Here is a 24,980-nt window from a genome sequence, read left to right as displayed (position 1 = left end):
ATCCTAGATTTAAAGCCTACCTTGGATCTCTCTTTCCGGCAGACACAAGTCTGCTGGGGTTCAAACACCTGCTGGTGAGTAAATTGTCAAGTCAAGCGGAACGCGACCTGTCAACAACATCTCCTCCTTCACATTCTCCCGCAACTGGGGGTGCGAGGAAAAGGCTCAGAATTCCGAGCCCACCCGCTGGCGGTGATGCAGGGCAGTCTGGAGCGACTGCTGATGCTGACATCTGGTCCGGACTGAAGGACCTGACAACGATTACGGACATGTCGTCTACTGTCACTGCATATGATTCTCTCCCCATTGAAAGAATGGTGGAGGATTATATGAGTGACCGCATCCAAGTAGGCACGTCACACAGTCCGTACTTATACTGGCAGGAAAAAGAGGCAATTTGGAGGCCCTTGCACAAACTGGCTTTATTCTACCTAAGTTGCCCTCCCACAAGTGTGTACTCCGAAAGAGTGTTTAGTGCCGCCGCTCACCTTGTCAGCAATCGGCGTACGAGGTTACATCCAGAAAATGTGGAGAAGATGATGTTCATTAAAATGAATTATAATCAATTCCTCCGTGGAGACATTGACCAGCAGCAATTGCCTCCACAAAGTACACAGGGAGCTGAGATGGTGGATTCCAGTGGGGACAAATTGATAATCTGTGAGGAGGGGGATGTACACGGTGATATATCGGAGGATGATGATGAGGTGGACATCTTGCCTCTGTAGAGCCAGTTTGTGCAAGGAGAGATTAATTGCTTCTTTTTTGGTGGGGGTCCAAACCAACCCGTCATATCAGTCACAGTCGTGTGGCAGACCCTGTCACTGAAATGATGGGTTGGTTAAAGTGTGCATGTCCTGTTTATACAACATAAGGGTGGGTGGGAGGGCCCAAGGACAATTCCATCTTGCACCTCTTTTTTCTTTTCTTTTTCTTTGCGTCATGTGCTGTTTGGGGAGGGTTTTTTGGAAGGGACATCCTGCGTGACACTGCAGTGCCACTCCTAGATGTGCCCGGTGTTTGTGTCGGCCACTAGGGTCGCTTATCTTACTCACACAGCTACCTCATTGCGCCTCTTTTTTTCTTTGCGTCATGTGCTGTTTGGGGAGGGTTTTTTGGAAGGGACATCCTGCGTGACACTGCAGTGCCACTCCTAGATGGGCCCGGTGTTTGTGTCGGCCACTAGGGTCGCTAATCTTACTCACACAGCTACCTCATTGCGCCTCTTTTTTTCTTTGCGTCATGTGCTGTTTGGGGAGGGTTTTTTGGAAGGGCCATCCTGCGTGACACTGCAGTGCCACTCCTAGATGGGCCCGGTGTTTGTGTCGGCCACTAGGGTCGCTTATCTTACTCACACAGCGACCTCGGTGCAAATTTTAGGACTAAAAATAATATTGTGAGGTGTGAGGTATTCAGAATAGACTGAAAATGAGTGGAAATTATGGTTTTTGAGGTTAATAATACTTTGGGATCAAAATGACCGCCAAATTCTATGATTTAAGCTGTTTTTTAGGTTTTTTGGAAAAAAACACCCGAATCCAAAACACACCCGAATCCGACAAAAAAAATTCGGTGAGGTTTTGCCAAAACGCGGTCGAACCCAAAACACGGCCGCGGAACCGAACCCAAAACCAAAACACAAAACCCAAAAAATTTCCGGCGCTCATCTCTAGTGACCACGCCCCCTGTGTCTCCTCCGTTGCAGACCCCATTTTGAAGCCTTGCCCCCGGACTAAGAGAAAAGAATGCCCTTGCGCACTATCCTGACTTCTCCTCCCGTCTGCTTAATTTGTGCCTTCCAACGCACAATGCGAACAACAGGTGGTGCTGCAGGGCCCACACCCTTTTACTTGCCTTACAGAACAGCTCTGGAGCTGTTACAGTGCCCAGCTGCTGCAAGAAATCAGCTTGAATGCATCAGGGGATGGGGCATGGCCAACATGAGCCCCACACCAAAGGAGGGTGGGGGTGTTTAATGCGAACTAGGGGTCATCCAAGCACTGCAAAAGGCCGCCATGCCCTGCATGCCCCTTTTCTCTTTTCATATGCAGATGAGGGTTCCAGTCAACTTTGGCCCACTGCTTGGATAACATCACCGTATGCAAATCCGTCTGCTGCAGACCTTCCCCCAGGAGTGCTTGTACTAGTTGTTGCATATGGGCCCTCATTCCGAGTCGTTCGCTCTGTAAATTTCATCGCATCGCAGTGAAATTCTGCTTAGTACGCATGCGCAATATTCGCACTGCGACTGCGCCAAGTAATTTTACAATGAAGAAAGTATTTTTACTCACGGCTTTTTCTTCGCTCCGGCGATCGTAATGTGATTGACAGGAAATGGGTGTTACTGGGCGGAAACAGGCCGTTTTATGGGCGTGTGGGAAAAAACGCTACAGTTTCCGGAAAAAACGCAGGAGTGGCCGGAGAAACGGGGGAGTGTCTGGGCGAACTCTGGGAGTGTTTGTGACGTCAAACCAGGAACGACAAGCACTGAACTGATCGCAGATGCCGAGTAAGTCTGAAGCTACTCTGAAACTGCTAAGTAGTTTGTAATCGCAATAAGCTAAGATTCACTCCCAGTAGGCGGCGGCTTAGCGTGTGTAACTCTGCTAAAATCGCATTGCGAGCGATCAACTCGGAATGAGGGCCATGGTTTGATATTTGATGGTGCTTCAGTATTAGGCAGCCTTCCGCCCTCCCATGTTCATCTGAAAAGATGTCGTCTCCCTGCAGTTGTTGTCCCCAGATGAGAGTTCCCTTGTGCTGCCTCAGTTGAATCTCCTTTACTTGACAGAGATGTGCCTGAGCAGCGGCCCTCATCAGCCCTATCCCAAATCATACTTATTTTGCATAGGAGATACCATGGTCATGAAGATTGTTCTCCCAGGGTGAGGTTCATTCATTGCATTCTGGGTATGCTGACCCCTGTGATTTTCCCAAATGTGGGAAACTCGACTGCATTATTTGTGGTAGTGGGGGACTGTGTTTGTGCTTTCCTCTGGTCAGCTCTGGTAAAAGTCAGATTTCTTTGTCTCAGATCTTCCTCTAGCCTTGTTCTTCTTTCGAGAGTTCCCTGGTGCTGCATCAGTTGGATCTCCTTCACTTCACAGGGGGGAACCCGAGCAGCGACCCTCCCCAGCTCTAGCCCAACTCCTACTTACCTGCCAGGTGAGATACTATGATCATGAAGGTGCTTCTCCCAGGGCAAGGCTCAACCATTGCACTCTGGGTGTGCTGCTCCTGCGATTTCCCCAAATGTGGGAAACTTGACTCCATTATTTGTGTTTCCCCTCGTCGGCTCTCGTATAATTCAGATCTCTTTGTCTCAGGTCTCTCTCCAGCCTAGTTTGCTGTCTGTTTCCACTTCTCTTTTCTTGAGCCGCTCCCTTCTATGCCCTTGCGCACTATCCTGACTTCTGCCGTCTGCTTACTTCGTGCCTTCCAACGCACAATGCGAACTACAGGTAGTGCTGCAGGGCCCACACCCTTTTACTTGCCTTACAGAGTAGCTCTGGAGCAGTTACAGTGCCCAGCTGCTGCAAGAAATCAGCTTGAATGCTTCAGGGGCTGGGGCATAGCCAACATGAGCCCCACACCGAAGGAGGGAGGAGGTGTGTAATGCAAACTAGGGGTCATCCAAGCGCTGCAAAAGGCCGCCATGCCCTGCACGCCCCTTTTCTCTTTTCATATGCAGACGAGGGTTGAAGCCAACTTTGACCCACTGCTTGGATGACATCACCATATGCAAATCCATCTGCTGCAGGCCTTCCCCCAGGAATGCTTGCACTAGTTGTTGCATTTGGTTTGTTGTTTGGGGGTGCTTCAGTATTAGGCAGCCTTCTGCCCTCACATGTTCATCTGAAAATATATGTTCTCCCTGCAGTTGTTGTCCCAAGATGAGAGTTCCCTTGTGCTGCCTCAGTTGAATCTCCTTTACTTGACAGAGATGTGCCTGAGCAGCGGCCCTCCCCAGCCCTATTCCAAATCATACTTATTTTGCATAGGAGATACCATGGTCATGAAGATTTTTCTCCCAGGGTGAGGTTCATTCATTGCATTTTGGGTATGCTGACCCCTGTGATTTCCCCAAATGTGGGAAACTTGACTGCATTATTTGTGGTAGCGGGAGACTGTGTTTGTGCTTTCCTCTGGTCAGCTCTGGTAAAAGTCAGATTTCTTTGTCTCAGATCTTCCTCTAGCCTTGTTCTTCTTTCGAGAGTTCCCTGGTGCTGCCTCAGTTGGATCTCCTTCACTTCACAGGGGGGAACCCGAGCAGCGACCCTCCCCAGCTCTAGCCCAACTCCTACTTACCTGCCAGGTGAGATACTATGATCATGAAGGTGCTTCTCCCAGGGCAAGGCTCACCCATTGCACTCTGGGTGTGCTGCCCCTGCGATTTCCCCAAATGTGGGAAACTTGACTGCATAATTTGTGTTTCCCCTGGTCGGCTCTCGTATAATTCAGATCTCTTTGTCTCAGGTCTCTCTCCAGCCTAGTTTGCTGTCTGTTTCCACTTCTCTTTTCTTCAGCCGCTCCCTTCTATACCCTTGTGCACTATCCTGACTTCTCCTCCCGTCTGCTTACTTTGTGCCTTCCAATGCACAATGCAAACTACAGGTAGTGCTGCAGGGCCCACACCCTTTTACTTGCCTTACAGAGCAGCTCTGGAGCTGTTACAGTGCCCAGCTGCTGCAAGAAATCTGCTTGAATGCTTCAGGGGATGGGGCATGGCCAACATGAGCCCCACACCAAAGGAGGGTGGAGGTGTTTAATGCGAACTAGGGGTCATCCAAGCACCGTAAAAGGCCGCCATGCCCTGCACGCCCCTTTTCTCTTTTCATATGCAGATGAGGGTTGAAGCCAACTTTGACCCACTGCTTGGATGACATCACCATATGCAAATCCGTCTTCTGCAGAACTTCCCCCAGGAATGCTTGCACTAGTTGTTGCATTTGGTTTGTTGTTTGGGGGTGCTTCAGTATTAGGCAGCCTTCTGCCCTCCCATGTTCATCTGAAAATATGTGTTCTCCCTGCAGTTGTTGTCCCCAGATGAGAGTTCCCTTGTGCTGCCTCAGTTGAATCTCCTTTACTTGACAGAGATGTGCATGAGCAGCGGCCCTCCCCAGCCCTATTCCAAATCATACTTATTTTGCATAGGAGATACCATGGTCATGAAGATTGTTCTCCCAGGGTGAGGTTCATTCATTGCATTTTGGGTATGCTGACCCCTGTGATTTCCCCAAATGTGGGAAACTCAACTGCATTATTTGTGGTAGTGGGGGACTGTGTTTGTGCTTTCCTCTGGTCAGCTCTGGTAAAAGTCAGATTTCTTTGTCTCAGATTTTCCTCTTGCCTTGTTCTTCTTTCGAGAGTTCCCTTGTGCTGCCTCAGTTGGATCTCCTTCACTTTACAGGGGGGTACCCGAGCAGCGACCCTCCCCAGCTCTAGCCCAACTCCTACTTACCTGCCAGGTGAGATACTATGATCATGAAGGTGCTTCTCCCAGGGCAAGGCTCACCCATTGCACTCTGGGTGTGCTGCTCCTGCGATTTCCCCAAATGTGGGAAACTTGACTGCATAATTTGTGTTTCCCCTGGTCGGCTCTCGTATAATTCAGATCTCTTTGTCTCAGGTCTCTCTCCAGCCTAGTTTGCTGTCTGTTTCCACTTCTCTTTTCTTGAGCCGCTCCCTTCTATGCCCTTGCGCACTATCCTAACTTCTCCTCCTGTCTGCTTACTTTGTGCCTTCCAACGCACAATGCGAACTACACACCAAAGGAGGGTGGACGTGTTTAATGCAAACTAGGGGTCAGCCAAGCGCCGCAAAAGGCCACCATGCCCTGCACGCCCCTTTTCTCTTTTCATATGCAGACGAGGGTTGAAGCCAACTTTGACCCACTGCTTGGATGACATCACCATATGCAAATCCATCTGCGGCAGGCCTTCCCCCAGGAATGCTTGCACTAGTTGTTGCATTTGGTTTGTTGTTTGGGGGTGCTTCAGTATTAGGCAGCCTTCTGCCCTCCCATGTTCATCTGAAAATATATGTTCTCCCTGCAGTTGTTGTCCCCAGATGAGAGTTCCCTTTTGCTGCCTCAGTTGAATCTCCTTTACTTGACAGAGATGTGCATGAGCAGCGGCCCTCCCCAGCCCTATTCCAAATCATACTTATTTTGCATAGGAGATACCATGGTCATGAAGATTTTTCTCCCAGGGTGAGGTTCATTCATTGCATTTTGGGTATGCTGACCCCTGTGATTTCCCCAAATGTGGGAAACTTGACTGCATTATTTGTGGTAGTGGGAGACTGTGTTTGTGCTTTCCTCTGGTCAGCTCTGGTAAAAGTCAGATTTCTTTGTCTCAGATTTTCCTTTAGCCTTGTTCTTGTTTCGAGAGTTCCCTTGTGCTGCCTCAGTTGGATCTCCTTCACTTTACAGGGGGGTACCCGAGCAGCGACCCTCCCCAGCTCTAGCCCAACTCCTACTTACCTGCCAGGTGAGATACTATGATCATGAAGGTGCTTCTCCCAGGGCAAGGCTCACCCATTGTACTCTGGGTGTGCTGCTCCTGCGATTTCCCCAAATGTGGGAAACTTGACTGCATAATTTGTGTTTCCCATGGTCGGCTCTCGTATAATTCAGATCTCTTTGTCTCAGGTCTCTCTCCAGCCTAGTTTGCTGTCTGTTTCCACTTCTCTTTTCTTCAGCCGCTCCCTTCTATACCCTTCTGCACTATCCTGACTTCTCCTCCCGTCTGCTTACTTTGTGCCTTCCAATGCACAATGCAAACTACAGGTTGTGCTGCAGGGCCCACACCCTTTTACTTGCCTTACAGAGCAGCTCTGGAGCTGTTACAGTGCCCAGCTGCTGCAAGAAATCTGCTTGAATGCTTCAGGGGCTGGGGCATAGCCAACATGAGCCCCACACCGAAGGAGGGTGGAGGTGTTTAATGCAAACTAGGGGTCGGTCAAGCGCCGCAAAAGGCCACCATGCCCTGCACGCCCCTTTTCTGTTTTCATATGCAGACGAGGGTTGAAGCCAACTTTGACCCACTGCTTGGATGACATCACCATATGCAAATCCATCTGCGGCAGGCCTTCCCCCAGGAATGCTTGCACTAGTTGTTGCATTTGGTTTGTTGTTTGGGTGTGCTTCAGTATTAGTCAGCCTTCTGCTCCACCCTCCTTTGGTGTGGGGCTCATGTTGGCCATGTCCCATCCCCTGAAGCATTCAAGCAGATTTCTTGCAGCAGCTGGGCACTGTAACAGCTCCAGAGCTGCTCTGTAAGGCAAGTAAAAGGGTGTGGGCCCTGCAGCACTACCTGTAGTTTGCATTGTGCATTGGAAGGCACAAAGTAAGCAGACGGGAGGAGAAGTCAGGATAGTGCACAAGGGTATAGAAGGGAGCGGCTGAAGAAAAGAGAAGTGGAAACAGACAGCAAACTAGGCTGGAGAGAGATCTGAGACAAAGAGATCTGAATTATACGAGAGCCGACCAGGGGAAACACAAATTATGCAGTCAAGTTTCCCACATTTGGGGAAATCGCAGGGGCAGCACACCCAGAGTGCAATGGGTGAGCCTTGCCCTGGGAGAAGCACCTTCATGATCATAGTATCTCACCTGGCAGGTAAGTAGTAGTTGGGCTAGAGCTGGGGAGGGTCGCTGCTCGGGCACCCCCCTGTTAAGTGAAGGAGATCCAACTGAGGCAGCACAAGGGAACTCTCAAAAGAAAAACAAGGCTAGAGGAAGATCTGAAACAAAGAAATCTGACTTTTACCAGAGCTGACCAGAAGAAAACACAAACACAGTCCCCCACTACCACAAATAAAGCAGTCGAGTTTCCCACATTTGGGGAAATCACAGGGGTCAGCATACCCAAAATGCAATGAATGAACCTCACCTCAACTGCTTTATTTGTGGTAGTGGGGGACTGTGTTTGTGTTTTCTTCTGGTCAGCTCTGGTAAAAGTCAGATTTCTTTGTTTCAGATCTTCCTCTAGCCTTGTTCTTCTTTTGAGAGTTCCCTTGTGCTGCCTCAGTTGGATTTCCTTCACTTAACAGGGGGGTGCCCGAGCAGCGACCCTCCCCAGCTCTAGCCCAACTCCTACTTACCTGCCAGGTGAGATACTATGATCATGAAGGTGCTTCTCCCAGGGCAAGGCTCACCCATTGCACTCTGGGTGTGCTGCCCCTGCGATTTCCCCAAATGTGGGAAACTTGACTGCATAATTTGTGTTTCCCCTGGTCGGCTCTCGTATAATTCAGATCTCTTTGTCTCAGATCTCTCTCCAGCCTAGTTTGCTGTCTGTTTCCACTTCTCTTTTCTTCAGCCGCTCCCTTCTATACCCTTGTGCACTATCCTGACTTCTCCTCCCGTCTGCTTACTTTGTGCCTTCCAATGCACAATGCAAACTACAGGTAGTGCTGCAGGGCCCACACCCTTTTACTTGCCTTACAGAGCAGCTCTTGAGCTGTTACAGTGCCCAGCTGCTGCAAGAAATCTGCTTGAAAGCTTCAGGGGATGGGGCATGGCCAACATGAGCCCCACACCAAAGCAGGGTGCAGCAGAAGGCTGCCTAATACTGAAGCACCCCCAAACAACAAACCAAATGCAACAACTAGTGCAAGCATTCCTGGGGGAAGGCCTGCCGCAGATGGATTTGCATATGGTGATGTCATCCAAGCAGTGGGTCAAAGTTGGCTTCAACCCTCGTCTGCATATGAAAACAGAAAAGGGGCGTGCAGGGCATGGTGGCCTTTTGCGGCGCTTGACTGACCCCTAGTTTGCATTAAACACCTCCACCCTCCTTCGGTGTGGGGCTGATGTTGGCTATGCCCCAGCCCCTGAAGCATTCAAGCTGATTTCTTGCAGCAGCTGGGCACTGTAACAGCTCCAGAGCTGCTCTGTAAGGCAAGTAAAAGGGTGTGGGCCCTGAAGCACTACCTGTAGTTTGCATTGTGCATTGGAAGGCACAAAGTAAGCAGATGGGAGGAGAAGTCAGGATAGTGCACAAGGGTATAGAAGGGAGCGGCTGAAGAAAAGAGAAGTGGAAACAGACAGCAAACTAGGCTGGAGAGAGACCTGAGACAAAGAGATCTCAATTATACGAGAGCCGACCAGGGGAAACACAAATTATGCAGTCAAGTTTCCCACATTTGGGGAAATCGCAGGAGCAGCACACCCAGAGTACAATGGGTGAGCCTTGCCCTGGGAGAAGCACCTTCATGATCATAGTATCTCACCTGGCAGGTAAGTAGGAGTTGGGCTAGAGCTGGGGAGGGTCGCTGCTCGGGTACCCCCCTGTAAAGTGAAGGAGATCCAACTAAGGCAGCACAAGGGAACTCTCGAAAGAAGAACAAGGCTAGAGGAAAATCTGAGACAAAGAAATCTGACTTTTACTAGAGCTGACCAGAGGAAAGCACAAACACAGTCCCCCACTACCACAAATAATGCAGTTGAGTTTCCCACATTTGGGGAAATCACAGGGGTCAGCATACCCAAAATGCAATGAATGAACCTCACCCTGGGAGAAAAATCTTCATGACCATGGTATCTCCTATGCAAAATAAGTATGATTTGGAATAAGGCTGGGGAGGGCCGCTGCTCATGCACATCTCTGTCAAGTAAAGGAGATTCAACTGAGGCAGCACAAGGGAACTCTCATCTGGGGACAACAACTGCAGGGAGAACATATATTTTCAGATGAACATGGGAGGGCAGAAGGCTGCCTAATACTGAAGCACCCCCAAACAACAAACCAAATGCAACAACTAGTGCAAGCATTCCTGGGGGAAGGCCTGCCGCAGATGGATTTGCATATGGTGATGTCATCCAAGCAGTGGGTCAAAGTTGGCTTCAACCCTCGTCTGCATATGAAAAGAGAAAAGGGGCGTGCAGGGCATGGTGGCCTTTTGCGGCGCTTGGCTGACCCCTAGTTTGCATTAAACACCTCCACCCTCCTTTGGTGTGGGGCTCATGTTGGCCATGCCCCAGCCCCTGAAGCATTCAAGCTGATTTCTTGCAGCAGCTGGGCACTGTAACAGCTCCAGAGCTGCTCTGTAAGGCAAGTAAAAGGGTGTGGGCCCTGCAGCACTACCTGTAGTTCGCATTGTGCGTTGGAAGGCACAAAGTAAGCGGACAGGAGGAGAAGTCAGGATAGTGCGCAAGGGCATAGAAGGGAGCGGCTCAAGAAAAGAGAAGTGGAAACAGACAGCAAACTAGGCTGGAGAGAGACCTGAGACAAAGAGATCTGAATTATACGAGAGCCGACCAGGGGAAACACAAATTATGCAGTCAAGTTTCCCACATTTGGGGAAATCGCAGGAGCAGCACACCCAGAGTGCAATGGGTGAGCCTTGCCCTGGGAGAAGCACCTTCATGATCATAGTATCTCACCTGGCAGGTAAGTAGGAGTTGGGCTAGAGCTGGGGAGGATCGCTGCTCGGGTACCCCCCTGTAAACTGAAGGAGATCCAACTGAGGCAGCACAAGGGAACTCTCGAAAGAAGAACAAGGCTAGAGGAAAATCTGAGACAAAGAAATCTGACTTTTACCAGAGCTGACCAGAGGAAAGCACAAACACAGTCCCCCACTACCACAAATAATGCAGTCAAGTTTCCCACATTTGGGGAAATCACAGGGGTCAGCATACCCAAAATGCAATGAATGAACCTCACCCTGGGAGAACAATCTTCATGACCATGGTATCTCCTATGCAAAATAAGTATGATTTGGAATAGGGCTGGGGAGGGCCGCTGCTCATGCACATCTCTGTCAAGTAAAGGAGATTCAACTGAGGCAGCACAAGGGAACTCTCATCTGGGGACAACAACTGCAGGGAGAACACATATTTTCAGATGAACATGGGAGGGCAGAAGGCTGCCTAATACTGAAGCACCCCCAAACAACAAACCAAATGCAACAACTAGTGCAAGCATTCCTGGGGGAAGTTCTGCAGAAGACGGATTTGCATACAGGGATGTCATCCAAGCAGTGGGTCAAAGTTGGCTTCAACCCTCATCTGCATATGAAAAGAGAAAAGGAGCGTGCAGGCCAGGGCGGCCTTTTGCGGTGCTTGGATGACCCCTAGTTCGCATTAAACACCTCCACCCTCCTTTGGTGTGGGGCTCATGTTGGCCATGCCCCATCCCCTGAAGCATTCAAGCAGATTTCTTGCAGCAGCTGGGCACTGTAACATCTCCAGAGCTGCTCTGTAAGGCAAGTAAAAGGGTGTGGGCCCTGCAGCACTACCTTTAGTTTGCATTGTGCATTGGAAGGCACAAAGTAAGCAGACGGGAGGAGAAGTCAGGATAGTGCACAAGGGTATAGAAGGGAGCGGCTGAAGAAAAGAGAAGTGGAAACAGACAGCAAACTAGGTTGGAGAGAGACCTGAGACAAAGAGATCTGAATTATACGAGAGCCGACCAGGGGAAACACAAATTATGCAGTTAAGTTTCCCACATTTGGGGAAATCGCAGGGGCAGCACACCCAGAGTGCAATGGGTGAGCTTTGCCCTGGGAGAAGCACCTTCATGATCATAGTATCTCACCTGGCAGGTAAGTAGGAGTTGGGCTAGAGCTGGGGAGGGTCTCTGCTTGGGCACCCCCCTGTCAAGTGAAGGAGATCCAACTGAGGCAGCACAAGGGAACTCTCGAAAGAAGAACAAGGCTAGAGGAAGATCTGAAACAAAGAAATCTGACTTTTACCAGAGCTGACCAGAGGAAAACACAAACACAGTCCCCCACTACCACAAATAAAGCAGTCAAGTTTCCCACATTTGGGGAAATCACAGGGGTCAGCATACCCAGAATGCAATGAATGAACCTCACCCTGGGAGAATAATCTTCATGACCATGGTATCTCCTATGCAAAATAAGTATGATTTGGGATAGAGCTGGGGAGGGCCGCTGCTCAGGCACATCTCTGTCAAGTTAAGGAGATTCAACTGAGGCAGCACAAGGTAACTCTCATCTGGGGACAACAACTGCAGGGAGAACACATATTTTCAGATGAACATGGGAGGGCAGAAGGCTGCCTAATACTGAAGCACCCCCAAACAACAAACCAAATGCAACAACTAGTGCAAGCATTCCTGGGGGAAGTTCTGCAGAAGACGGATTTGCATATGGTAATGTCATCCAAGCAGTGGGTCAAAGTTGGCTTCATCCCTCGTCTGCATATGAAAACAGAAAAGGGGCGTGCAGGGCATGGTGGCCTTTTGCGGCGCTTGTCTGACCCCTAGTTTGCATTAAACACCTCCACCCTCCTTCGGTGTGGGGCTCATGTTGGCTATGCCCCAGCCCCTGAAGCATTCAAGCTGATTTCTTGCAGCAGCTGGGCACTGTAACAGCTCCAGAGCTGCTCTGTAAGGCAAGTAAAAGGGTGTGGGCCCTGCAGCACTACCTGTAGTTTGCATTGTGCATTGGAAGGCACAAAGTAAGCAGACGGGAGGAGAAGTCAGGATAGTGCACAAGGGTATAGAAGGGAGCGGCTGAAGAAAAGAGAAGTGGAAACAGACAGCAAACTAGGCTGGAGAGAGACCTGAGACAAAGAGATCTGAATTATACGAGAGCCGACCAGGGGAAACACAAATTATGCAGTCAAGTTTCCCACATTTGGGGAAATCGCAGGAGCAGCACACCCAGAGTACAATGGGTGAGCCTTGCCCTGGGAGAAGCACCTTCATGATCATAGTATCTCACCTGGCAGGTAAGTAGGAGTTGGGCTAGAGCTGGGGAGGGTCGCTGCTCGGGTACCCCCCTGTAAAGTGAAGGAGATCCAACTGAGGCAGCACAAGGGAACTCTCGAAAGAAGAACAAGGCTAAAGGAAAATCTGAGACAAAGAAATCTGACTTTTACCAGAGCTGACCAGAGGAATGCACAAACACAGTCTCCCACTACCACAAATAATGCAGTCGAGTTTCCCACATTTGGGGAAATCACAGGGGTCAGCATACCCAAAATGCAATGAATGAACCTCACCCTGGGAGAAAAATCTTCATGACCATGGTATCTCCTATGCAAAATAAGTATGATTTGGAATAGGGCTGGGGAGGGCCGCTGCTCATGCACATCTCTGTCAAGTAAAGGAGATTCAACTGAGGCAGCACAAGGGAACTCTCATCTTGGGACAACAACTGCAGGGAGAACATATATTTTCAGATGAACATGGGAGGGCAGAAGGCTGCCTAATACTGAAGCACCCCCAAACAACAAACCAAATGCAACAACTAGTGCAAGCATTCCTGGGGGATGGCCTGCCGCAGATGGATTTGCATATGGTGATGTCATCCAAGCAGTGGGTCAAAGTTGGCTTCAACCCTCGTCTGCATATGAAAAGAGAAAAGGGGCATGCAGGGCATGGTGGCCTTTTGCGGCGCTTGGCTGACCCCTAGTTTGCATTAAACACCTCCACCCTCCTTTGGTGTGGGGCTCATGTTGGCTATGCCCCAGCCCCTGAAGCATTCAAGCTGATTTCTTGCAGCAGCTGGGCACTGTAACAGCTCCAGAGCTGCTCTGTAAGGCAAGTAAAAGGGTGTGGGCCCTGCAGCACTACCTGTAGTTTGCATTGTGCATTGGAAGGCACAAAGTAAGCAGACGGGAGGAGAAGTCAGGATAGTGCACAAGGGTATAGAAGGGAGCGGCTGAAGAAAAGAGAAGTGGAAACAGACAGCTAACTAGGCTGGAGAGAGACCTGAGACAAAGAGATCTGAATTATACGAGAGCCGACGAGGGGAAACACAAATTATGCAGTCAAGTTTCCCACATTTGGGGAAATCGCAGGAGCAGCACACCCAGAGTGCAATGGTTGAGCCTTGCCCTGGGAGAAGCACCTTCATGATCATAGTATCTCACCTGGCAGGTAAGTAGGAGTTGGGCTAGAGCTGGGGAGGGTCGCTGCTCGGGTTCCCCCCTGTGAAGTGAAGGAGATCCAACTGAGGCAGCACCAGGGAACTCTCGAAAGAAGAACAAGGCTAGAGGAAGATCTGAGACAAAGAAATCTGACTTTAACCAGAGCTGACCAGAGGAAAGCACAAACACAGTCCCCCACTACCACAAATAATGCAGTCGAGTTTCCCACATTTGGGAAAATCACAGGGGTCAGCATACCCAGAATGCAATGAATGAACCTCACCCTGGGAGAACAATCTTCATGACCATGGTATCTCCTATGCAAAATAAGTATGATTTGGGATAGGGCTGGTGAGGGCCGCTGCTCAGGCACATCTCTGTCAAGTAAAGGAGATTCAACTGAGGCAGCACAAGTGAACTCTCATCTGGGGACAACATCTGCAGGGAGACCACATCTTTTCAGATGAACATGGGAGGGCGGAAGGCTGCCTAATACTGAAGCACCATCAAATATCAAACCATATGCAACAACTAGTACAAGCACTCCTGGGGGAAGGTCTGCAGCAGACGGATTTGCATACGGTGATGTTATCCAAGCAGTGGGCCAAGTTGACTGGAACCCTCATCTGCATATGAAAAGAGAAAAGGGGCATGCAGGGCATGGCGGCCTTTTGCAGTGCTTGGATGACCCCTAGTTCGAATTAAACACCTCCCCCCTCCTTTGGTGTGGGGCTCATGTTGGCCATGCCCCATCCCCTGAAGCATTAAAGCTGATTTCTTGCAGCAGCTGGGCACTGTAACAGCTCCAGAGCTGCTATGTAAGGCAAGTAAAAGGGTGTGGGCCCTGCAGCACTACCTGTAGTTTGCATTGTGCATTGGAAGGCACAAAGTAAGCAGACGGGAGGAGAAGTCAGGATAGTGCACAAGGGTATAGAAGGGAGCGGCTGAAGAAAAGAGAAGTGGAAACAGACAGCAAACTAGGCTGGAGAGAGACCTGAGACAAATAGATCTGAATTATACGAGAGCCGACCAGGGGAAACACAAATTATGCAGTCAAGTTTCCCACATTTGGGGAAATCGCAGGGGCAGCACTTCCAGAGTGCAATGGGTGAGCCTTGCCCTGGGAGAAGCACCTTCATGATCATAGTATCTCACCTGGCAGGTAAGTAGGAGTTGGGCTAGAGCTGGGGAGGGTCGCTGCTCGGGTACCCCCCTGTAAAGTGAAGGAGATCCAACTGAGGCAGCACAATGGAACTCTCGAAAGAAGAACAAGGCTAGAGGAAAATCTGAGACAAAGAAATCTGACTTTTACCAGAGCTGACCAGAGGAAAGCACAAACACAGTCCCCCACTACCACAAATAATGCAGTCAAGTTTCCCACATTTGGGGAAATCACAGGGGTCAGCATACCCAAAATGCAATGAATGAACCTCACCCTGGGAGAACAATCTTCATGACCATGGTATCTCCTATGCAAAATAAGTATGATTTGGAATAGGGCTGGGGAGGGCCGCTGCTCATGCACATCTCTGTCAAGTAAAGGAGATTCAACTGAGGCAGCACAAGGGAACTCTCATCTGGGGACAACAACTGCAGGGAGAACACATATTTTCAGATGAACATGGGAGGGCAGAAGGCTGCCTAATACTGAAGCACCCCCAAACAACAAACCAAATGCAACAACTAGTGCAAGCATTCCTGGGGGAAGTTCTGCAGAAGACGGATTTGCATACGGTGATGTCATCCAAGCAGTGGGTCAAAGTTGGCTTCAACCCTCATCTGCATATGAAAAGAGAAAAGGGGCGTGCAGGGCATGGCGGCCTTTTGCGGTGCTTGGATGACCCCTAGTTCGCATTAAACACCTCCACCCTCCTTTGGTGTGGGGCTCATGTTGGCCATGCCCCATCCCCTGAAGCATTCAAGCTGATTTCTTGCAGCAGCTGGGCACTGTAACAGCTCCAGAGCTGCTCTGTAAGGCAAGTAAAAGGGTGTGGGCCCTGCAGCACTACCTGTAGTTTGCATTGTGCATTGGAAGGCACAAAGTAAGCAGACGGGAGGAGAAGTCAGGATAGTGCACAAGGGTATAGAAGGGAGCGGCTGAAGAAAAGAGAAGTGGAAACAGACAGCAAACTAGGCTGGAGAGAGACCTGAGACAAAGAGATCTGAATTATACGAGAGCCGACCAGGGGAAACACAAATTATGCAGTCAAGTTTCCCACATTTGGGGAAATCGCAGGGGCAGCACACCCAGAGTGCAATGGGTGAGCCTTGCCCTGGGAGAAGCACCTTCATGATCATAGTATCTCACCTGGCAGGTAAGTAGGAGTTGGGCTAGAGCTGGGGAGGGTCGCTGTTCGGGCACCCCCCTGTCAAGTGAAAGAGATCCAACTGAGGCAGCACAAGGGAACTCTCGAAAGAAGAACAAGGCTAGAGGAAGATCTGAGACAAAGAAATCTGACTTTTTCCAGAGCTGACCAGAGGAAAGCACAAACACAGTCCCCCACTACCACAAATAATGCAGTCGAGTTTCCCACATTTGGGGAAATCACAGGGGTCAGCATACCCAGAATGCAATGAATGAACCTCACCCTGGGAGAAAAATCTTCATGACCATGGTATCGCCTATGCAAAATAAGTATGATTTGGGATAGGGCTGGGGAGGGCCGCTGCTCAGGCACATCTCTGTCAAGTAAAGGAGATTCAACTGAGGCAGCACAAGGGAACTCTCATCTGGGGACAACAACTGCAGGGAGAACACATATTTTCAGATGAACATGTGAGGGCAGAAGGCTGCCTAATGCTGAAGCACCCCCAAACAACAAACCAAATGCAACAACTAGTGCAAGCATTCCTGGGGGAAGGCCTGCAGCAGATGGATTTGCATATGGTGATGTCATCCAAGCAGTGGGTCAAAGTTGGCTTCAACCCTCGTCTGCATATGAAAAGAGAAAAGGGGCGTGCAGGGCATGGCGGCCTTTTGCAGCGCTTGGATGACCCCTAGTTCGCATTACACACCTCCACCCTCCTTCGGTGTGGGGCTCATGTTGGCTATGCCCCAGCCCCTGAAGCATTCAAGCTGATTTCTTGCAGCAGCTGGGCACTGTAACTGCTCCAGAGCTACTCTGTAAGGCAAGTAAAAGGGTGTGGGCCCTGCAGCACTACCTGTAGTTCGAATTGTGCGTTGGAAGGCACGAAGTAAGCAGACGGGAGAAGTCAGGATAGTGCGCAAGGGAATAGAAGGGAGCGGCTCAAGAAAAGAGAAGTGGAAACAGACAGCAAACTAGGCTGGAGAGAGACCTGAGACAAAGAGATCTGAATTATACGAGAGCCGACGAGGGGAAACACAAATTATGCAGTCAAGTTTCCCACATTTGGGGAAATCGCAGGAGCAGCACACCCAGAGTGCAATGGTTGAGCCTTGCCCTGGGAGAAGCACCTTCATGATCATAGTATCTCACCTGGCAGGTAAGTAGGAGTTGGGCTAGAGCTGGGGAGGGTCGCTGCTCGGGTTCCCCCCTGTGAAGTGAAGGAGATCCAACTGAGGCAGCACCAGAGAACTCTCGAAAGAAGAACAAGGCTAGAGGAAGATCTGAGACAAAGAAATCTGACTTTTACCAGAGCTGACCAGAGGAAAGCACAAACACAGTCCCCCACTACCACAAATATGCAGTCGAGTTTCCCACATTTGGGAAAATCACAGGGGTCAGCATACCCAGAATGCAATGAATGAACCTCACCCTGGGAGAACAATCTTCATGACCATGGTAATAAGTATGATTTGGGATAGGGCTGGGGAGGGCCGCTGCTCAGGCACATCTCTGTCAAGTAAAGGAGATTCAACTGAGGCAGCACAAGGGAACTCTCATCTGGGGACAACAACTGCAGGGAGACCACATCTTTTCAGATGAACATGGGAGGGCGGAAGGCTGCCTAATACTGAAGCACCATCAAATATCAAACCATATGCAACAACTAGTACAAGCACTCCTGGGGGAAGGTCTGCAGCAGACGGATTTGCATACGGTGATGTTATCCAAGCAGTGGGCCAAAGTTGACTGGAACCCTCATCTGCATATGAAAAGAGAAAAGGGGCATGCAGGGCATGGCGGCCTTTTGCAGTGCTTGGATGACCCCTAGTTCGCATTAAACACCCCCACCCTCCTTTGGTGTGGGGCTCATGTTGGCCATGCCCCATCCCCTGAAGCACTCAAGCTGATTTCTTGCAGCAGCTGGGCACTGTAACAGCTCCAGAGCTGTTCTGTAAGGCAAGTAAAAGGGTGTGGGCCCTGCAGCACCACCTGTTGTTCGCATTGTGCGTTGGAAGGCACAAATTAAGCAGACGGGAGGAGAAGTCAGGATAGTGCGCAAGGGCATACTTTTCTCTTAGTCCGGGGGCAAGGCTTCAAAATGGGGTCTGCAACGGAGGAGACACAGGGGGCGTGGTCACAGCAGCTTTTCTCTACAGCCTGCACCAGCAGGAGCCTACACCATTTTTTATGATCACGCTGAACTGCAGTGCGACTGCAATTACAGCATGGTCAAGAAGGGAGGCGTCATGCTGGGTGGCCATGCCCTGTCACTGTGCAGGAGCCAGCACAGCTCACACACTAGTCCCCGGGTGCAGCCCCCAACCCCCGGGACACCCGGAGCAACAAAATGTAGATTCAGGCCACCAGGCCACGCCCCTACCTATGAAACCATGCCTCCTTTTTACCATTGCGCTGTTTATCTGCGCGCACTGCATTACAATCTCCCTCGCCACCTCTCTGGGTGTCACCAGTGATAGTGACACCTCTGCCATGCTTGTAGCAGCTGGTCCTAAGATCTACGCCTCAAGCCCTGAGTGTTTGCCCTTGTGACTTGTTGATCATCATAGCGAAGCAGATGCTTACAGAAAACTGCAGGGGCTTAGATTGAAAATAAAAAAATTGATGGGTATAAGGTAGAGAGGAGCGGGTTCGGTTCTCCGAGAACCGAATTCCCCACGAACTCCACGTGGTTTACACTGGTCCGAGGCAGGCTCGGTTGTTCCCGCCTGACTCGGAAAACCTGAACAAGGGAAAATGTCATCATCCCGCTGTCGGATTCTTGCGAGATTCGGATTCCATATAAAGAGCTGCGCTTTGCTGCCATTTTTACTCGTGCATTGAAGAGAGAGCGGAGAGGACGTGGCTATGTTCTCTCAGTGGAAATCTCAATATCAGTGCTCAGTATCAGTGGTTACTTATTGCTGCTCAGTAATACTAGTAGTGTGTCTCTCCTGCTCAGTGTCAGTTCTCAGTAGTATCCTCATCAGTGCTCAGTATCACTGCTCATTGTCTTGTGCTGCATTGTGGTGCTCAGCATACTACAGTACATTACTAATAGTCCAGTGCTGCATCTTGCTGCTCAGTGTCAGTTCTAGTATCCTCATCAGTGCTCACTATCACTGCTCATTGCATTGTGGTGTTCTGTATACTACAGTAACATAGTAATATAGTATATATAGAGGAGCGGGTTCGGTTCTCCGAGAACCGAATTCCCGACGAACTCCACGTGGTTTACACTGGTCCGAGGCAGGCTCGGTTGTTCCCGCCTGACTCGGAAAACCTGAACAAGGGAAAATGTCATCATCCCGCTGTCGGATTCTCGCGAGATTCGGATTCCATATAAAGAGCTGCGCGTTGCCGCCATTTTTACTCGTGCATTGAAGAGAGAGCGGAGAGGACGTGGCTATGTTCTCTCAGTGGAAATCTCAATATCAGTGCCCAGTATCAGTGGTTACTTATTGCTGCTCAGTAATACTAGTAGTGTGTCTCTCCTGCTCAGTGTCAGTTCTCAGTAGTATCCTCATCAGTGCTCAGTATCACTGCTCATTGTCTTGTGCTGCATTGTGGTGCTCAGCATACAACAGTACATTACTAATAGTCCAGTGCTGCATCTTGCTGCTCATGTTGGCTATGCCCCAGCCCCTGAAGCATTCAAGCTGATTTCTTGCAGCAGCTGGGCACTGTAACAGCTCCAGAGCTGCTCTGTAAGGCAAGTAAAAGGGTGTTGGCCCTGCAGCACTACCTGTAGTTTGCATTGTGCGTTGGAAGGCACAAAGTAAGCAGACAGGAGAAGTCAGGAGAGTGCACAAGGGCATAGAAGGCAGGGGCTCAAGAAAAGAGAAGTGGAAACAGACAGCAAACTAGGCTGGAGAGAGACCTGAGACAAAGAGATCTGAATTATACAAGTAGCCGACCAGAGGAAACACAAATTATGCAGTCAAGTGTCCCACATTTGGGGAAATCGTAGGAGCAGCACACCCAGAGTGCAATGGGTGAGCCTTGCCCTGGTAGAAGCACCTTCCTGATCATAGTATCTCACTTGGCAGGTAAGTAGGAGTTGGGCTTGAGCTGGGGAGGGTCGCTGCTCGGGCACCCCCCTGTCAAGTGAAGGAGATCCAACTGAGGCAGCACAAGGAAACTCTCGAAAAAAGAACAAGGCTAGAGGAAGATCTGAGACAAAGAAATCTGACTTTTACCAGAGCTGACCAGAGGAAAGCACAAACACAGTCCCCCACTACCACAAATAATGCAGTCGAGTTTCCCACATTTGGGGAAATCACAGGGGTCAGCATACCCAGAATGCAATGAATGAACCTCACCCTGGGAGAACAATCTTCATGACCATGGTATCTCCTATGCAAAATAAGTATGATTTGGGATAGGGCTGGGGAGGGCCGCTGCTCAGGCACATCTCTGTCAAGTAAAGGAGATTCAACTGAGGCAGCACAAGGGAACTCTCATCTGGGGACAACAACTGCAGGGAGAACACATATTTTCAGATGAACATGGGAGAGCAGAAGGCTGCCTAATACTGAAGCACCCCAAACAACAAACCAAATGCAACAACTAGTACAAGCATTCCTGGGGGAAGGTCTGCAGAAGACGGATTTGCATACGGTGATGTCATCCAAGCAGTGGGCCAAAGTTGGCTGGAACCCTCATCTGCATATGAAAAGAGAAAAGGGGTATGCAGGGCATGGCGGCCTTTTGCGGCGCTTGGATGACCCTTAGTTCGCATTAAACACCTCCACCCTCCGTCGGTGTGGGGCTCATGTTGGCTATGCCCCAGCCCCTGAAGCATTCAAGCTGATTTCTTGCAGCAGCTGGGCACTGTAACAGCTCCAGAGCTGCTCTGAAAGGCAAGTAAAAGGGTGTGGGCCCTGCAGCACTACCTGTAGTTTGTATTGTGCGTTGGAAGGCACAAAGTAAGCAGACAGGAGAAGTCAGGAGAGTGCACAAGGGCATAGAAGGCAGCGGCTCAAGAAAAGAGAAGTGGAAACAGACAGCAAACTAGGCTGGAGAGAGACCTGAGACAAAGAGATCTGAATTATACGAGTAGCCGACTAGAGGAAACACAAATTATGCAGTCAAGTGTCCCACATTTGGGGAAATCGTAGGAGCAGCACACCCAGAGTGCAATGGGTGAGCCTTGCCCTGGGAGAAGCACCTTCATGATCATAGTATCTCACCTGGCAGGTAAGTAGGAGTTGGGCTAGAGATGGGGAGGGTCGCTGCTCGGGCACCCCCCTGTCAAGTGAAGGAGATCCAACTGAGGCAGCACAAGGAAACTCTCGAAAAAAGAACAAGGCTAGAGGAAGATCTGAGACAAAGAAATCTGTCTTTTACCAGAGCTGACCAGAGGAAAGCACAAACACAGTCCCCCACTACCACAATTAATGCAGTCGAGTTTCCCACATTTGGGGAAATCACAGGGGTCAGCATACCCATAATGCAATGAATGAACCTCACCCTGGGAGAACAATCTTCATGACCATGGAAACTCCTATGCAAAATAAGTATGATTTGGGATAGGGCTGGAGAGGGCCGCTGCTCAGGCACATCTCTGTCAAGTAATGGAGATTCAACTGAGGCAGCACAAGGGAACTCTCATCTGGGGACAACAACTGCAGGGAGAACACATATTTTCAGATGAACATGGGAGGGCAGAAGGCTGCCTAATACTGAAGCACCCCCAAACAACAAACCAAATGTAACAACTAGTAAAAGCATTCCTGGGAGAAGGTCTGCAGAAGACGGATTTGCATACGGTGATGTCATCCAAGCAGTGGGCCAAAGTTGGCTGGAACCCTCATCTGCATATGAAAAGAGAAAAGGGTTATGCAGGGCATGGCGGCCTTTTGCGGTGCTTGGATGACCCCTAGTTCGCATTAAATACCTCCACCCTCCTTCGGTGTGGGGCTCATGTTGGCTATGCCCCAGCCCCTGAAGCATTCAAGCTGATTTCTTGCAGAAGCTGGGCACTGTAACAGCTCCAGAGCTGCTCTGTACGGCAAGTAAAAGAGTGTGGGCCCTGCAGCACTACCTGTAGTTCGCATTGTGCGTTGGAAGGCACAAAGTAAGCAGACGGGAGAAGTCAGGATAGTGCGCAAGGGCATAGAAGGGAGCGGCTCAAGAAAACAGAAGTGGAAACAGACAGCAAACTAGGCTGGAGAGAGACCTGAGACAAAGAGATCTGAATTATACGAGAGCCGACCAGGGGAAACACAAATTATGCAGTCAAGTTTCCCACATTTGGGGAAATCGCAGGAGCAGCACACCCAGAGTGCAATGGGTGAGCCTTGCCCTGGGAGAACAATCTTTATGACCATGGTATCTCCTATGCAAAATAAGTATGATTTGAGATAGGGCTGGGGAGGGCCGCTGCTCAGGCACATCTCTGTCAAGTAAAGGAGATTCAACTGAGGCAGCACAAGGGAACTCTCATCTGGGGACAACAACTGCCGGGAGAACACATATTTTCAGATGAACATGGGAGGGCAGAAGGCTGCCTAATACTGAAGCACGCCCAAACAACAAACCAAATGCAACAACTAGTACAAGCATTCCTGGGAGAAGGTCTGCAGAAGACGGATTTGCATACGGTGATGTCATCCAAGCAGTGGGCCAAAGTTGGCTGGAACCCTCATCTGCATATGTTGAAGATACAATTTGTGAATTGCATTTAACACTATCTCCCTTTCCTGGGGAGAAGATGGTAGGGCCGATTTGAAAAACCGGCGAGGAGGCACCTCTTCGAATTTCAGCTTGTAACCCTGAGAAACAATTTCTATTGCCTAGGGATCCACCTGCGAATGAACCCAGATGTGGCTGAAAACTCGAAGACGTGCCCCCAACTGGGCGGACTCCTTTAGTGGAGCCCCAGCGTCATGCAGTGGATTTTGTAGAGGCCGGGGAGGACTTCTGTTCCTGGGAACTAGCTGTGTTGTGCAGCTTCTTCCCTCTGCCCTTACCTCTGGCAAGAAAGGACGCACCTCGTACTTTCTTGTTTCTCTGTGATCGAAAGGACTGCATTTGATAATGTGGTGCTTTCTTAGGCTGTGAGGGAATATAAGGCAAAAAATTTGATTTACCAGCTGTAGCTGTGGAGACTAGGTCCGAGAGACCTTCCCCAAACAATTCCTCACCCCTGTAAGGTAAAACCTCCATATGCCTTTTTGAGTCGGCATCACCTGTCCATTGCCGGGTCCATAGGACTCGTCTAGCAGAAATCGACATAGCGTTTATTCTAGAACCCAGTAGACTAATGTCACTTTGAGCATCTCTCATATATAGGACAGCATCTTTTATATGCCCTATGGTCAATAACATAGCATCCTTATCTAGGGTCTCAATCTCTGCTGATAAGGTATCTGTCCATGCTGCCACCGCGCTACAACCCCGGCCGACGCAATTGCCGGTCTGAGTAAGGTACCAGAATGTGTGTAAATGGACTTTAGGGTAACCTCCTGCTTGCGGTCAGCAGGGTCCCTGATGGTAGCCGTATCCTGGGATGGCAGCGCTACCTTTTTGGATAAGCGTGTCAATGCTTTATCCACCCTAGGGGAGGATTCCCACCGTATCCTGTCCATTGGCGGGAAAGGATACGCCATAAGAATCCTTTTGGGAATCTGCAGCTTTTTGTCTGGAGATTCCCAAGCTTTTTCACATAATTCGTTCAACTCATGTGAGGGGGGAAAGGTTATCTCAGGTTTCTTTCCCTTATACATGTGTACCCTCGTGTCAGGGACAGGGGACTCTGTGATGTGCAAAACATCTTTTATTGCAATAATCATATATCGAATACATTTAGCCAATTTTGGCTGTAACTTTGCATCATCGTAGTCGACACTGGAGTCAGAATCTGTGTCGGTATCTGTGTCAACTATTTGGGATAGTGGGCGCTTTTGAGACCCCGAAGGTCCCTGCGACATAGGGACAGGCATGGGTTGACTCCCTGACTGTTCCCTAGCTTCAGCTTTGTCTAATCTCTTGTGTAATAAGTTTACATTAGCACTTAAAACATTCCACATATCCATCCAGTCAGGTGTCGGCGTTGTCGATGGAGACACCACATTAATTTGCTCCTGCTCCTCTCTAGGAGAGCCTTCTACCTCAGACATGTCGACACACGTGTACCGACACACCATACACTCAGGGAATCCTCTTATCTGAGGACAGTTCCCCAACAAGGCCCTTTGGAGAGACAGAGAGAGAGAGTATGCCAGCACACACCCCAGCGCTATATGACCCAGGAAAAAAACACAATAATTTTATGTTTACCCAGTAGCGCTGTATTTCCATATGCGCCTAATTATGTGCCCCCCTCTTCTTTAAGACCCTCTTTCTACCGTGGTATAAGCAGGGGAGAGTCCGTGGAGCTTCCCCTCAGCGGTGCTGTGGAGAAAATGGCGCTGGTGAGTGCTGAGGGAGAAGCCCCACCCCCTCAGCGACGGGCTTCTGTCCCGCTCAAATATAGTAAAAAAATGGCGGGGGCTCTTATATATATATACAGTGCCTAGCTGCATATATATTTATTTTGCCAAAGAGAGGTCTATATTGCTGCCCAGGGCGTCCACCCTGCGCCCTTCACCCTTACACTGACTGCCGTGTGTGAGGTGTATTGGAGCAATGGAGCACAGCTTTACTGCTGTGCGTTACCTCAGTGAAGATCATGAAGTCTTCCGCCGCCTCTGAAGTCTTCTTTTCTTCTCATACTCACCCGGCTTCTAACTTCCGGCTCTGCGAGTGGGACGGCGGCGCGGCTCTGGGACGGACGGCGAGGGTGAGACCTGCGTACCGATCCCTCTGGAGCTAATGCTGTACAG

General features: G+C 49.9%; 25 non-coding genes and 6 pseudogenes across 25 annotated transcripts; 9 read left to right on the top strand and 22 right to left on the bottom strand.

Annotated features, from left to right (window-relative positions):
- Positions 1–2,834: 2,834 nt before the first annotated feature.
- On the top strand, positions 2,835–2,998 carry LOC134998462 (U1 spliceosomal RNA). The gene has a single exon (XR_010200701.1). It is a non-coding gene; the product is annotated as a U1 spliceosomal RNA (small nuclear RNA).
- A 152-nt stretch (positions 2,999–3,150) lies between these two features.
- On the top strand, positions 3,151–3,286 carry LOC134998594 (U1 spliceosomal RNA; annotated as a pseudogene).
- A 698-nt stretch (positions 3,287–3,984) lies between these two features.
- LOC134999052 (U1 spliceosomal RNA) lies at positions 3,985–4,148 on the top strand. The gene has a single exon (XR_010201210.1). It is a non-coding gene; the product is annotated as a U1 spliceosomal RNA (small nuclear RNA).
- A 152-nt stretch (positions 4,149–4,300) lies between these two features.
- LOC134999125 (U1 spliceosomal RNA) lies at positions 4,301–4,463 on the top strand. Its single transcript, XR_010201287.1, has one exon. It is a non-coding gene; the product is annotated as a U1 spliceosomal RNA (small nuclear RNA).
- Positions 4,464–5,137: 674 nt separating this feature from the next.
- On the top strand, positions 5,138–5,301 carry LOC134998857 (U1 spliceosomal RNA). Its single transcript, XR_010201023.1, has one exon. It is a non-coding gene; the product is annotated as a U1 spliceosomal RNA (small nuclear RNA).
- Positions 5,302–5,453: 152 nt separating this feature from the next.
- On the top strand, positions 5,454–5,616 carry LOC134999187 (U1 spliceosomal RNA). The gene has a single exon (XR_010201348.1). It is a non-coding gene; the product is annotated as a U1 spliceosomal RNA (small nuclear RNA).
- A 544-nt stretch (positions 5,617–6,160) lies between these two features.
- On the top strand, positions 6,161–6,324 carry LOC134999027 (U1 spliceosomal RNA). The gene has a single exon (XR_010201187.1). It is a non-coding gene; the product is annotated as a U1 spliceosomal RNA (small nuclear RNA).
- A 152-nt stretch (positions 6,325–6,476) lies between these two features.
- Positions 6,477–6,628, top strand: LOC134998351 (U1 spliceosomal RNA; annotated as a pseudogene).
- Positions 6,629–7,467: 839 nt separating this feature from the next.
- LOC134999124 (U1 spliceosomal RNA) lies at positions 7,468–7,630 on the bottom strand. Its single transcript, XR_010201286.1, has one exon. It is a non-coding gene; the product is annotated as a U1 spliceosomal RNA (small nuclear RNA).
- A 468-nt stretch (positions 7,631–8,098) lies between these two features.
- Positions 8,099–8,261, top strand: LOC134999123 (U1 spliceosomal RNA). Its single transcript, XR_010201285.1, has one exon. It is a non-coding gene; the product is annotated as a U1 spliceosomal RNA (small nuclear RNA).
- An 849-nt stretch (positions 8,262–9,110) lies between these two features.
- On the bottom strand, positions 9,111–9,252 carry LOC134998381 (U1 spliceosomal RNA; annotated as a pseudogene).
- A 152-nt stretch (positions 9,253–9,404) lies between these two features.
- Positions 9,405–9,568, bottom strand: LOC134998704 (U1 spliceosomal RNA). The gene has a single exon (XR_010200875.1). It is a non-coding gene; the product is annotated as a U1 spliceosomal RNA (small nuclear RNA).
- Positions 9,569–10,242: 674 nt separating this feature from the next.
- Positions 10,243–10,405, bottom strand: LOC134999186 (U1 spliceosomal RNA). The gene has a single exon (XR_010201347.1). It is a non-coding gene; the product is annotated as a U1 spliceosomal RNA (small nuclear RNA).
- Positions 10,406–10,557: 152 nt separating this feature from the next.
- Positions 10,558–10,721, bottom strand: LOC134998841 (U1 spliceosomal RNA). Its single transcript, XR_010201008.1, has one exon. It is a non-coding gene; the product is annotated as a U1 spliceosomal RNA (small nuclear RNA).
- Positions 10,722–11,395: 674 nt separating this feature from the next.
- Positions 11,396–11,558, bottom strand: LOC134998464 (U1 spliceosomal RNA). The gene has a single exon (XR_010200703.1). It is a non-coding gene; the product is annotated as a U1 spliceosomal RNA (small nuclear RNA).
- A 152-nt stretch (positions 11,559–11,710) lies between these two features.
- On the bottom strand, positions 11,711–11,874 carry LOC134999045 (U1 spliceosomal RNA). The gene has a single exon (XR_010201204.1). It is a non-coding gene; the product is annotated as a U1 spliceosomal RNA (small nuclear RNA).
- A 674-nt stretch (positions 11,875–12,548) lies between these two features.
- LOC134998319 (U1 spliceosomal RNA) lies at positions 12,549–12,711 on the bottom strand. The gene has a single exon (XR_010200603.1). It is a non-coding gene; the product is annotated as a U1 spliceosomal RNA (small nuclear RNA).
- Positions 12,712–12,863: 152 nt separating this feature from the next.
- On the bottom strand, positions 12,864–13,027 carry LOC134998934 (U1 spliceosomal RNA). Its single transcript, XR_010201096.1, has one exon. It is a non-coding gene; the product is annotated as a U1 spliceosomal RNA (small nuclear RNA).
- Positions 13,028–13,728: 701 nt separating this feature from the next.
- On the bottom strand, positions 13,729–13,864 carry LOC134998445 (U1 spliceosomal RNA; annotated as a pseudogene).
- A 152-nt stretch (positions 13,865–14,016) lies between these two features.
- LOC134998451 (U1 spliceosomal RNA) lies at positions 14,017–14,180 on the bottom strand. The gene has a single exon (XR_010200697.1). It is a non-coding gene; the product is annotated as a U1 spliceosomal RNA (small nuclear RNA).
- A 673-nt stretch (positions 14,181–14,853) lies between these two features.
- On the bottom strand, positions 14,854–15,016 carry LOC134998488 (U1 spliceosomal RNA). The gene has a single exon (XR_010200721.1). It is a non-coding gene; the product is annotated as a U1 spliceosomal RNA (small nuclear RNA).
- Positions 15,017–15,168: 152 nt separating this feature from the next.
- On the bottom strand, positions 15,169–15,332 carry LOC134998840 (U1 spliceosomal RNA). The gene has a single exon (XR_010201007.1). It is a non-coding gene; the product is annotated as a U1 spliceosomal RNA (small nuclear RNA).
- Positions 15,333–16,006: 674 nt separating this feature from the next.
- Positions 16,007–16,169, bottom strand: LOC134999121 (U1 spliceosomal RNA). Its single transcript, XR_010201283.1, has one exon. It is a non-coding gene; the product is annotated as a U1 spliceosomal RNA (small nuclear RNA).
- A 152-nt stretch (positions 16,170–16,321) lies between these two features.
- LOC134998943 (U1 spliceosomal RNA) lies at positions 16,322–16,485 on the bottom strand. The gene has a single exon (XR_010201104.1). It is a non-coding gene; the product is annotated as a U1 spliceosomal RNA (small nuclear RNA).
- Positions 16,486–17,183: 698 nt separating this feature from the next.
- LOC134998444 (U1 spliceosomal RNA) lies at positions 17,184–17,319 on the bottom strand (annotated as a pseudogene).
- A 152-nt stretch (positions 17,320–17,471) lies between these two features.
- LOC134998625 (U1 spliceosomal RNA) lies at positions 17,472–17,621 on the bottom strand (annotated as a pseudogene).
- A 2,424-nt stretch (positions 17,622–20,045) lies between these two features.
- Positions 20,046–20,209, bottom strand: LOC134998563 (U1 spliceosomal RNA). Its single transcript, XR_010200766.1, has one exon. It is a non-coding gene; the product is annotated as a U1 spliceosomal RNA (small nuclear RNA).
- A 152-nt stretch (positions 20,210–20,361) lies between these two features.
- LOC134999065 (U1 spliceosomal RNA) lies at positions 20,362–20,525 on the bottom strand. The gene has a single exon (XR_010201226.1). It is a non-coding gene; the product is annotated as a U1 spliceosomal RNA (small nuclear RNA).
- A 670-nt stretch (positions 20,526–21,195) lies between these two features.
- Positions 21,196–21,359, bottom strand: LOC134998401 (U1 spliceosomal RNA). Its single transcript, XR_010200665.1, has one exon. It is a non-coding gene; the product is annotated as a U1 spliceosomal RNA (small nuclear RNA).
- A 152-nt stretch (positions 21,360–21,511) lies between these two features.
- LOC134998964 (U1 spliceosomal RNA) lies at positions 21,512–21,675 on the bottom strand. The gene has a single exon (XR_010201125.1). It is a non-coding gene; the product is annotated as a U1 spliceosomal RNA (small nuclear RNA).
- Positions 21,676–22,346: 671 nt separating this feature from the next.
- Positions 22,347–22,509, bottom strand: LOC134999219 (U1 spliceosomal RNA). The gene has a single exon (XR_010201378.1). It is a non-coding gene; the product is annotated as a U1 spliceosomal RNA (small nuclear RNA).
- Positions 22,510–24,980: the final 2,471 nt, after the last annotated feature.

The sequence above is a fragment of the Pseudophryne corroboree genome, unplaced genomic scaffold, assembly GCF_028390025.1.
Source record: "Pseudophryne corroboree isolate aPseCor3 unplaced genomic scaffold, aPseCor3.hap2 scaffold_149, whole genome shotgun sequence".
Taxonomy (NCBI): domain Eukaryota; kingdom Metazoa; phylum Chordata; class Amphibia; order Anura; family Myobatrachidae; genus Pseudophryne; species Pseudophryne corroboree.
This window is presented reverse-complemented; position numbering and strand designations above follow the sequence as displayed.